Source organism: Nymphaea colorata, chromosome 5 (genome assembly GCF_008831285.2).
Source record: "Nymphaea colorata isolate Beijing-Zhang1983 chromosome 5, ASM883128v2, whole genome shotgun sequence".
NCBI classification, from domain to species: Eukaryota; Viridiplantae; Streptophyta; class Magnoliopsida; order Nymphaeales; family Nymphaeaceae; genus Nymphaea; species Nymphaea colorata.
In genome coordinates, this window is record NC_045142.1 from 12,442,081 (window position 1) to 12,454,618 (window position 12,538).

At 35.4% G+C, this 12,538-nt stretch overlaps 1 long non-coding RNA gene across 1 annotated transcript; it reads left to right on the forward strand.

The window, feature by feature from the left end:
* The first annotated feature begins 1,528 nt into the window (after positions 1-1,528).
* LOC116254774 (uncharacterized) lies at positions 1,529-12,265 on the forward strand. The gene is made up of 3 exons (XR_004172756.2): positions 1,529-1,884; positions 2,401-10,484; positions 11,897-12,265. It is a non-coding gene; the product is annotated as an uncharacterized LOC116254774 (long non-coding RNA).
* Positions 12,266-12,538: the final 273 nt, after the last annotated feature.

The following is a 12,538-nucleotide window of genomic DNA, read 5'->3' on the forward strand; positions in this document are numbered from 1 at the left end:
GCATTGTTTACATCATTGATCACCACTAATCATCAATTCTTGACCAGTGGCACGAGGAAACAATCATGAGAATTAAGAAATTTTGAAAGATGGTCAGGCAATTCGCATTATCTGGAATATTTCATCCACTTGCTCGTGAGCAGTTTGATACAGGACCTGAACAATCTGTATTTCCGTTGCTAAACAAATAGAGGAAAACATTTCACACACAACATTACAAAAAAACATGAAATCACCAACGCGTGGTTCATTGGCTGTCGGTGGAAGTCAATTTTCACTCACGTGCCAGGTAATTCGCATTATCTGGAATATTTCATCCACTTGCTTATGAGCAGTTTGATACAGGACCTGAACAATCTGTATTTCCGTCGCTAAAGAAATAGAGGAAAACATTTCACACACAACATTACAAAAAACATGAAATCACCAATGCGTGGTTCAGTGGCTGTCGGTGAAAGTCAATTTTCACTGACGTCCAAAACATGAAATTTCACACACACACGTGTGTGTGAGTGTGTGTCTATATATATATATATATATATAAGAGAGAGAGAGAGAGAGAGATCCACGATAACGATCATGGACTATGGACAAGGGTTCCGACCCAGGGAAAGTTCTTTTGTTAGTTCAGACCCCTCTTGCTCTCTCGATCCCTCTCTTGCCCTCTCATATCTCATACCCAATTCTATCAATTCATCATTTGAGACATCAATGCACCCTACTACCTCTTTTCTTCACTGAGGCATCGATGCTTTCACTTGTAAGGATTGGCTGAGCCATTCTCCAATTTCCAGCTTTTTTGATTAAGTGATGGACTTATAATGATGCAACCATAATGACCGTTAAACTATGGAGCTTCTTGCATTGATATGAAAATCAGTTTGAATCGGACAATTCAGATTGAATTGGCACCTTTTTGATACAACATAAATGGATTCAGAAAGGAGACCTAAATCAGCTGCCATTTCAAATCAAGTTGGCCCTCTTCCGGCTCAAAGCAAAGGTTGATTTGAAGGACAACCAAGATTATCTGATATATGAATGAATAGAGAGAATGAGGCATCAATTGGGCAATTAATTTTGCCCATTGAAAAGTAAAAATGAAGAATGACATGTAGGCAATTGCAAAAGGCCAGTGACAACCAGAGAGTTAACTAAAAACTGCTGCAAGCAAGCTGCATCGAACTTCGTCAGTATGATGACCATCGACTTTAAGTAGGTGCGATGCATGATTATCTAGTGGGTCGCCTTGCCTGCACCTACAAGGAAAAAGACATTTACTAACGCAGCATTGCCTTTAGGAAAGGACTCTCCGATGTGTTACAAACTCTGTTACTCAAGGCCTTGTTACAAAATGCTTTTCTTACCAAAGAATCATGTGTTAGTAGTAATTATTAGTAACAAGGATTTATACTGATGCATGGTGTGTGTTACACATTGATTATTACTAATGCAAGTAATGTATTACTAAATACCGATTGATTTTCCTTTTTTAGAAGAGCAGATGGAGTTTCAATTGTTCAGCCGCTACCAAATAGAGGATTGTGTGTTAATTACGGTATTCCATTACCAAAAGTCTGTTGGTTCATTGATGAGAATGGCTGAATATGGCTGGTTCGGGGCTGCTGGTTGTATGGCTGGTTGAATTCAGGCTGTAGGTCATTGGTAGGCAGAGGAGAGGCATATGGGAGCAACTGGAGGTGCGGCATCTTTGAATATTAGCCTGGCAATCACTTGCCTTCCAAGCCACTTGATCACCTTCCTCTCTGATCTACAAGTCTCCATTATCAAGCATCACGAGAGTCTGCAACTTCAACCCATCAGCGTTACTATACCAAACTGGCCTGCCCCCATCATAAATCTCAAGGCCAAAGAGAAAATCAGGTAGCATCTGCAACTTTTGTAGCCATATTAAACTACGGCGTAGAGATGCTGGCCATATCTGGCTTCAAAACATGGATTCTTCAAACTTGTTTACCTTCTGAACTCAATGAAAATGGAGAAAACATCTGATTTGACTGTTCAGGAACCATCAAGCCTCTGGACTAAAATGAATCCTTTCAGTAACAAACTGCTTTTGTTTGATTTAAGAGAGTGAATCCAAATTACCAAAGAAGATCCTAAAAAAAAATTAAAAGCTGCAGGTTCTTTACAGGAAAGAAATAGTGCTCTGGTAAATAGTACCGTCAATAAATCTCTAAGAAGAAATGTCTCCAGAAATAGAAAAAACACCTAAAATTGCCTTGAAGAGCTGTAATATTCATTGAAAGAGGAAGAAGCCTCTCAAATCGACTGATGACCATAGCATCAACAACCATCTTCTCAACAGATGATCATACATGTCTTCCTCTGAATTGTTGCATACTAGCAATATAAGAAATGACTTCTCATATTCTGCAGAAACACTACCTAGTGAGAGCTGAGGGCTATCAAATTAACTCTTGCTATCCGAAAAAGATCAAAGCAGCGCTACCAGGTAAGAAGATAGCAATGTTCAAGTCATGCTCAGCAGCACCAGATGACAATGTTAAGCAAGAACCCAAAAAATGTTAAGCAAAATGTCAGAAGGCATCCACACCTTGGTATTCTCTCCCCTTTCTGTGTTGATGGAATCAAGTCACAAGCCTGGCCACTATTTTTATTTCAATTTAGTCATGCTGATTGAATTTTATCAACCAATCAATTAAGCTGTTATAAAGAAATATTGAGAATGATTTCTTAAAAAGAAATGAAATTTAAAATTTAAAAATAAGAAAAAGAAAAAGAAACATTATGAACCATCACATTTCTTCGAACATGTTGAAGGGACACAACTTTTGCTACTTTCTTCCTTTTATTCATTTTTGGTGAGTGCCTTGAGAGTTCTTTGTTTTATTCGTGTACCGTTGATGAGTGCCTTGAGAGTTCTTTGTTTTATTCGTGTACCGTTGATGAGTGCCTTGAGAGTTCTTTGTTTTATTCATTTACCATTGAGTGTGTGTTGTCTTCGTCGCTGGTGGCATGCTCAAGGTATGTCGTCCCCTTTGTTCATTTCACAGTGATAATGCATCATGATGGCAGTCTCTTCACATTTTCTTGTAATCTTTTCATTTGTATTTGTTAATAATTATGGTTATGGATGTATGCACATGTGTAATGGGTTCAAGCATGCATCTTTATATGATGATCATGATGGAAAACGTACCATGCATGACGTATATTTTCTCTCCACCGCATGCCACCACCATTTATACCTTAGATGCATCGGTAGTGCCTTTGCACATACATGCTTAACTAAAATTCATACTATGGCTTAGAATAATGATAGTAAAAACATGATTTACATAGATATAATGGCAGCATGGGACTTATTGGATGCCTCTGCCTGAAAGCTGAAGAGTATCTCGTCGGGTAGAGTTCATTAAAAAAAAAAGAAACAAGAAACGACAAATTCACCCACCCGCACGAACACGTATATCTGTCATCATTGTTTTCATCGTGGTTTTCTTCTTGCCTCTGTACTTCTTCAATAGTTTTTACTGTGTATAATAATCTAGAACAAATAATATAATAATGATGTTAAGTGGAAACCAAACATAGAGAAAGAAATAAGCACACATATGAGGTGGTGATGAGGCAGCTGCATTATGTAATGATCTGGCAGTGCACTACTGATCTATGTCAAATTGTGAATTGTGCGATTTACAAATTTTTAAATGACTTTTGTACTCTTCATATTTGTGAAAGATCTATTTGATGGTTTAATTTAAATCATCATTTAATGTTGTTTGTTTGGAGTTATTTAGTAACAATGCCCAATGATTTTAGAAATTAGAGGTTGGAAGGGTTTTTCTGGAATGCTTTAATTTTAAATTAAAATGTTTTGGAGAAAAAATTGGCCTTAAAAATTATGGTCATTACAAACTTTGTTTAGAGATTGCTGTGGTATCTGATTACCTATTTCTTCTTTCCAACTACTGCAACTCTTGCTGAAGGCTTCCCAAGACAAGCGGGTTTGTATGCAAAGAAGCTGAAATGGGCTTGAATGCCATGGTGAAGTCCTCCCCTACACTTCCTCTATTGACTAAGCTGGAACATTTTGTGAACCATTCCAATTTTAGAGTGGAAGCAAAGGCTGTTGTTTCCATCTCTAACTAAATCTCGAAATTGGTAACCACTTGTTATTGTTCTTTACTAGCCAAACAACATTGCCAAACATTTCTAGTGATCATCTATAAAATGGTCACAAGTCTAATCTGAGTCACATAGCTCTTTGAGACATGAAACTCCATGCTTTTGATCATGGCAATTGACAAGCAACCAGGTTTGAGGGTGAAAAGTGACTGTAACAGTCACAAGAACCATCACTTAGCACTAAGGCCACAAGGAAGAAGAAGAATATCTTATTGAATTGCTGAACTGCTGCAAATGCTTACAATGAATACAAAAAGGAATTAGCAAAAAGGAAAAAGCAGCAAGGACGAGCGCCATTGGACTAGTACCAACTGCTCCTATAGGAGCCGTTGGAACTAGCCAACAGCCTATTACACAAAATAATAAAAAACTAAAATAAAAAGCTAAAATTTACATTAATTCCTATACTTCAAGTACTCACACTAAAAACATATGAACATATATTATCTATAGTCACATATGTACATATACATACATGAAAAATAGGTAACATATGCATATGTATTTAATGCAAATACTATATCTCTTAACACCTCCCCTCAAACTTATGGTGCTATTACCAAAATTTTGTCTAAAAAAAATTAAATCTGAGTGAACATACAAGTTTATTAAAGAAATCAGCCAGCTGGAATTCATAAGGAACATAGGGAAGCTTGGTAGTTTTCTTCAGAAATTCTTAACACACATAATGGCAATCCATTTATATATGCTTGGTACATTCATGAAATATATGATTCTTAGTACAATAAATTAGAACTTTTGTTATCACAGTACAACTTAGTAGGTTCTTCAATTTCCATTCCCATTTTAATAAGCATTTAACGTAGCCAGATGATTTCCATGGTTGTAGAGGCCATGACACGCCATTCAACTTCTATAGAGGAAAGAGAAACCTTCTGTTGCTTCTTGTACTTCCATGAAATGAGTGATTCTCCTAAAAAAATGTCAAATCTAGTGGTTGAATGTCTATTATTTAGATCTCTTCCTTAATCAACATTAGTATAAGCAATTAAATCAAGGCAAGAAGAAGAAGCGAAAAATACTCTCTTGTTTATCGTTCCTTTGATATATCTGAAATGCAAATAATAACTCCCATATGAACGAATAATGAAGCATATTTGATGGTGACCCTCATAATGTAAGGCCTGGTTGATGGTTTCAATCAATTGAGAACAATTACTATAAGTCATAGCACATGGCCAGTGGTTCTCATTGTCTGTAATTTACCCCCATGGATGGTTATGAAGCAACTACTAGAACATAGAGAAACAAAGAGTTTTTGAAAAGATGTTTATAGAGGTTCGATATACACCCACATCATCTTCTCTAATCACAGCTTGCTTGCTGAGTTGAGGTTCCATTATGTTTTTATAGATGTACAAGACTCAACGGTTCTAGGGTTATAATTTTGGAATACACAGTTTCTTTCTTTTATAGATTTATAGACATTAATTCTTTCTCACTTTCTTTCCTTTGTCATCTGGTGTCTTAACAGCAACCATATATGATATTAAGTTTGTTAATTGCTGGTCCATCTTGTACTAGAAATGATATAGACGTATATTTACAACTTCTCATTGAAGAATTGCAAGAGTTGTACAATGAAGTGAACACATATGATGCTTAAAAAAAAACATTCAAGATGTGTGTTGCTTTTCTTTGGACAATTAATGATTTTCTTGCATATACTAATTTATCAAGGTGGAGTACCAATGTAGATTTGCTTGCCCCCATTGTCGAACCGAGAGCAACCCTGTTTGGCTGAAGAATAGCTGAAAATTTTGTTATATGGGTTATCATCGATTTTTACCATTTGATCACATGTACTGATTTGCTAGACATTCATTTGATGAAGATTTTGAATCTCGAGATGCTCCAATAACCACTTTTGGATTATTTAGAAGTGTAATAGACCACAAATATATTTGGAAAAAACAACAACAGAGTTCAACTGTCAACAATGTCATTAAATTGGAAGAAAGTATATTTGTTGAGTTGTCATATTAGCAACACAATGAATTACAACACAATTTAGATGTCATGCATATTGAGAAGAATGTTTGTGATAACATTTTGTATACGTTGTTGAATGTAGAAGGGAGGACTAAGTATTCTTACAAGACTATATTAGATTTGCAAGATATGAACATTAGACATGCACTTCATCTAATCAATATTTCTAATTGCAATAAAGCTCATATACTACCTGCTTGCTTCTCAATGATGAGAGATGAGAAAAAAATCTTTTGTGGAGTTTTGAAAAAGTTAAAAGCTCTTGATGGTTTTGCATCAAATATCTCAAGATGTGTGCAAATGAAAGAAATGAAATTAGTGGGTCTCAATAGTCATGATTGCCATATTCTAATGCATCACTTTCTTCTATTGGCAATTAGAAAATTACTGTTGAAAGATGTTGGCTTGGTATTGGTTGAGTTTTGTAGATTTTGCAAGAAGTTATGTTCAAAAGTAGTGAGTGAAAATGACTTCTAGCAATTAGATAAAAAAATTAGTATTATACTTCGCAAACTTGAGAAAATTTTTCTATCTTATTTTTCTTTTATATTATGGTGCATCTACCAAGCCATTTGGCTCAAGAAGCAAATTTAAGATGACATGTGCAATATCGTCGGATGTATCTGAATAAAAGGTAAATGAGTGTCAAGTGAACATGATAGATTGTTTATTCTATTTCTAATAATATAATATATACACTTCATACGTTCATGTTACAGGTGTCTTATGACACTTAGGCTGCGTTTGATGCACAGGAAAAATCCTGTGCATCGGTTGAAAATGGTACGAGAGGTAAAAATTTACAATGTTAGGTGGTGAGTGCATCAAACGTCAATAAATTTACCCTGCAAAAATGGTATGACCGTGGAGATTTTAACCTGCAAAAAAGTCTGACCTCTTGAGGTCGGACTTTTTTGGAGAGATATTTTTGAGAGCCGTTACGCTCTCTCGTTCCTTTCAGCGCTTCTTCCCCTCTCACAGGCTCTTCCACTGCGTCTCCCCTTCTTCTTCAACTTCAACACCCTGACCTGCGGAAGAAAGGTGCTCTAGGCTTCCAGCCCTAATCGTTCCACTACGTCTCCCCTTTTTCTTCAACTGCAACGCCCTAACCTGCGGAAGAAAGGTGCTCCAGGCTTTCAACCCTAATCGTTCCACTGCGTCTCCCCTTCTCTCTCTCTCTCTCATTCATTTGTTGTCTTCAATGTGCTAGTCCTCAAAGTTCTTGAGCACCTCCGTCGTAGAGTGGTGGGAGATCTCGGATAGGCTGCCAGCAGTGCTTGTGGTGGAAGAGGGCTTCTTTGGAGAGGAGGAAGAGGTGAGGATCTGAGTGAAGGTCTGGAAGAGCTTGAGGAAGAGAGGAACGAGGAGGAACTTTATCAAGTTGGAGAGCACGCCTTTGCCTTTGGGAGAGATGCAGGAGGAGTCATCGTCAGAGGAACATCGCCATTTTGGTCCTTCTGCCAATGTTAAAAAGAGACATGGTGGTACTTGGTAATGGAGGAAGAGGGGTAATGGGACAGTCATGAAAAAGACTACCTTTTTTTGCACAGATCTTTGTTCAGACATGTTAAGATGATCTGTCTGGGTTGTTGATCCATCCTCTCCTATATGAGCGCCTCTTTGAGTTGGAGATGCAGGTCAAGTCTTAGTGTTGAAAGTCATAGCAGCAATGCTATTAATTTGCTATGCGTAAAGGAGTAGAAATAACTAGCTAGACCAAAATGGCGATGTTCAGTTAAATTCCTTCTGCTTTGGCTTATTTATTGGTAGGCAAAGGGAAATGGCTCGAAAACGGAAGAGCTATTTCCTGGTTCCAAGTTCTGGATGGTGATTAACAATTACAAAGATTTTTCAGTGTCGAGCGTTGCCAAATGACAATAAACTTGAAAAGTGCAGTGAAGGACCTATAGATTTTCTAGAAATTGTAGATTGTGAGAAGCAGCTGGTAGCATTCTCTGTTTTGGGTTTCTACTATAGCCATCGACTTATGCTCAAGGTCACTCTTTCATTAGTTAGAGGCCGTTTCAATTTATATTCACATGAAATTGGAGGAGAACCAATAACACAATAATTTTTAACGGTTAGGAAAAAAATCGTTTCAATTTATATTCACGTGAAATTGGAGGAGAGCCAATAACACAACAATTTTTAACGGTCAAGAAAAAAATCTCTATTAATTTTTACCATGTACATCAAACACAGTTAAATTTACTGTGCAAAAAACTTCCCTGTAATAAAAAAGGGCCTCAAATCGGAAGAGGGTTAAATTTCATCCTGTATTTTTTTCTAGAAAAATTTACCGTGGTAAATTTACCATGTTAAATTCTTCCTTGCAATCAAACACACCCTTAAGTCACATGTGTGTAATAAAAGTCATCCAAAGTGTTCAATGAATGTTTGACATCTTGTTTTGAATATTAAGATGATGTCGAAATTAAGTTAAATCGTCTTGCATGCAATAAATATGATGAATATGAAGACAGCAATGGGTCATCTACGTTATTAAAAAAGAGACAACCTTTAGAAAAAAGAAAAAGATTTGGTCATTATTGATGATGCCACATTGAAGCAGGCACACCTATATGTTCTATTCAAACATCCCCTAGTCACAACAAATAAAATTGCTTTCAAATTAGATGATACTATATTCTTTTCATTAATTTAAAGAAAACTATTTTAACTTTTTTTTCCTTTCCCATAGATGCCACCGTGAAATGTTTTCACATAAATGTAAAAGGTGACATAGTGTAGAGATAGCTTACAAAGAAGAGTTTCCAAAATGGTTCAGAGAACATGGAAGTTGTTGTGGTATCTTGTTGTTAAATTATCACATACACAACTATTACTTCATAAATCTATTGAATAATAACAATTATCATGTTCCTGTAGATTCATTATGAACGAGAGAATTGAAGAGAAGTATCAAAAGAAATTAGGTAGTTGTCTCAAGGACCATTGAAGATGAAAAAAATGTACATGGGATTCATTGTCAATGGATTTAGATTCCACACAAAAGAGAAAGAGAAGAAGAGAAAAACACAAAATAGTGTTGTTGTTGTTTGTGCATGGTTGTATCATTATTTGAATAGACAAAATGCAAATCCTTAGTTAAGATAAGTGTCATATTATTGCATTTTTTAAGATATTACTGAGATAGAGTCTTTTGAACACATTAGGTTTGTTATGTTCAAATGAAAGTGGTTTGATGTATTCTCACCACTTAGTCGTAGCACCAAAAAAGATGAATTTGGATTCACAATGGTGAATTCAAAGTACACTTGTATGGAAGATGAACCATTTACATTAGCTCCTCAAGTGAACCAAGTTTGCTAGATCCAGTCGACTATGACTGGAACACTGTTTTTTATAGATTCCTAGAGATTTATACAATATGCCACATCATTCCCAACAAAATGATGGATACAATTTGAGTGTAATTCCCATATATGTCAACGGATAGTTCTAACCATGACTGGATCAGGATAAACATAGATGGGGATGACATTGACATACATGAGCAAGGGCATAATAAGGGTGAAATAGATGAGGAATATTGTCTTTCATTGGTAAGTCATTACTTTCAAATAGTTAAATGCATAATACCATTCATAATAACTCATTTATTTTTATTTTTGTTCATTCATAGTACTCATGTTTTCTCTTCACCTTATTAGATTTCATAATGATTGGAGAAATGAAAGATTCAAATCAATATGTTGTGGATGTGCCATTACTAGACATTGTTCCTGACACTGATGACCAATATGATCTACCTTTGTCAATGATCATATCTAACATTAAAGAACAAGATGATCTACCATCACTAGATGTCGTTCGTGACACTGAGTACTATCAAATGTTCTCCCTAAAAGTAATACAAAATGATGAATTATTACAAATAGTACTAGATTCTGAAGATGATGATGATGATTGTGTATGACCAAGAAAATGGATGAAAGCACATGATGCAAGTTCTCTTATTAAAATAGAAGAACCTAGCGAGAACATTAATGTTTTTTTGTGGATTTACTTTCCTTCTTATGTTGATTAGTTGTTTTTTTGTGCACATGATTTTGTTTCATGTAATAAGAACAACTAAAGAACAACTAGAACTCATATTTTTGGTTTATATGAGAGATTGTTGATGTTTGCAAATTTTAATTATTTTCCATAATTTCTTGTTATCTCTATATGTGCTCATACATGACAGGTTTTCATCATTATGAGCCTCATTGAAAACAATACACTGGCCTCTTCTCCAAAAGGTGGAAACACTAAAGCTTCTAATATTATTGATGGTAGGTTTTGGTCAATTTGATTAACTATTTGTTTGCAGTTTTGTAGGACATGATAAAAATGCTAATGAACTGATGTGTTTGGCTGATAGAAAAGGTGTTAGAATATTTTTAGATGATGAAAAATGGAGCAAAAATGATTCTGCTAGGCCAAAGAATGACATATCAATACAAAGCTTATTTGCTAGGAAAATAGAAGATATTGGTTCTTACCTGAAATCTCCTCCATTGGACATGTCGATGGCTCTCTTTGTTCTTAAAACTAGTCATTATTTAGGTATGGGATACTCGGCAAAACACTTGCTAAAAATCTTTTACTGCTCATGAAGAGTATATTACTGACATGGTCTTTGTCCCTAGTAGCATGGAACTGCTAGGAACAAGGTAACTGCTCCATTTCTTCCCTGATGTGTTGTATATTAAACAATTTTGGTTAGTATTTTATTTTCTTTGTCTTGCTCTCTTGCACAGTTTCAACTTTAGAAATAGCAGTAGGGTTATTAACAGTGAAAAATCAATACCGAAGTAGAGAATAAAGAAGTTGACTAATGCATGGGGTATAAACTCCCTTGTGTGTCATAGCTGACTTTTGGTGGCGAATGAAATTTTGGGAGCTACAATGTCATGTTTACTCTTAGACAGGTTTGATTCGATGTGTCTCTGTCTTTAGGTCAGGTTTCATGAAAAATGTGTTGAATTATGCACAAATATCGGTTCTAATTATTGTTTTGTTTTCTATCTTCTTTCTTGTCACCGTTAGCCTCTATTGAAATAAGGAAGTTTTAATGGGTTGTATCTGGGCACATCTTTTTTTTTTCATGCCATAGAGGAAACTTGAAGAAAGGATAACTTTTAAAAAGGGTTTCCAATAAAAAAAGTGAGTCTACATGATAAATTTAGTTTATGAAATTATGCAAAAGAAGACACGTTTGGCACATTCCGCTTTATTTTTTTCTTAATGATAAAAAAGAGTCATTGCAATCACAGGCTGTGCTCACATGGAAAAATGAGCAGTTCCATAGCAACTGACATTGGATTGCAATCTCATCCACCATGTCCCTCTTAGTCATGTTTGGTAAGGAGCCTACATATGATGAAATCAACAAGATGTCAAATTGGGAAAAAATTGGGCTACATCTTGTTTGGCTATTCGAAGTATACCAACAACCTGCCATTTTGGTTTAATATTCCTTTCTATGTTGGCAATATGTCATTAATTTATCGGTAACAGGTAGTATGTGAATATGACATAGGTGTTGATTTAGGTGTGGGCGGTACATTATGACAAGGTACTTATTGGAAAAGTAGATATAGAGATTGTTGCTCATGTATGAGTTAGTAACTTAGTATGTTCATCCACTGCTTGTCTTCTGCCATAGCTATTTACTCTATCTTATATTTGATGTTCATATCAGGAAATGAAATTAGAAAGTATTACAACTGCCAGCTCTCCTGCTCGTGATGCGCTTGAAGAGCAATTACCCCCTTCATCCACCAGTACGGGAGGTCAAATGAGCTCAAAAACAACAGGGGGCATTGACTGGTTCATCTAGTGGAAGAAGATCCTACCCATCACATGTCTCAAATGTTCATAATATTATGGATATAAATGTTCATATGCAATTGATGGGAAGACATCCTCAAATTGTTGTCATGTGATAGAAGAGGTGGGAGATGCTCCTACATGAGATGCTTCACGGGGTACGGGTTCAAGAATGTATTTGTCCTTTGTATATTAAAGTTATGTATTATTCTTATTTGATAAGAGGATACAGCTGGGTCATGTGTACTACAATTTCTCATTCAATTTTATTAATATAAATTTCAATGTCCTATTGTCATATATATATATATATATATATATATATATATATATATATATATATATATATATATATATATATATATATATATATATATATATATATATATATATATATATAGTCTAATTTCCTCAGGCGCCAAGACATAAATCCCAATTTCTACTACTGGAAGGGACTAAACGATTTCCCAACGGCTGAGAATGTTGTGAAAAACAAACTTTTTTCCAACTGTTG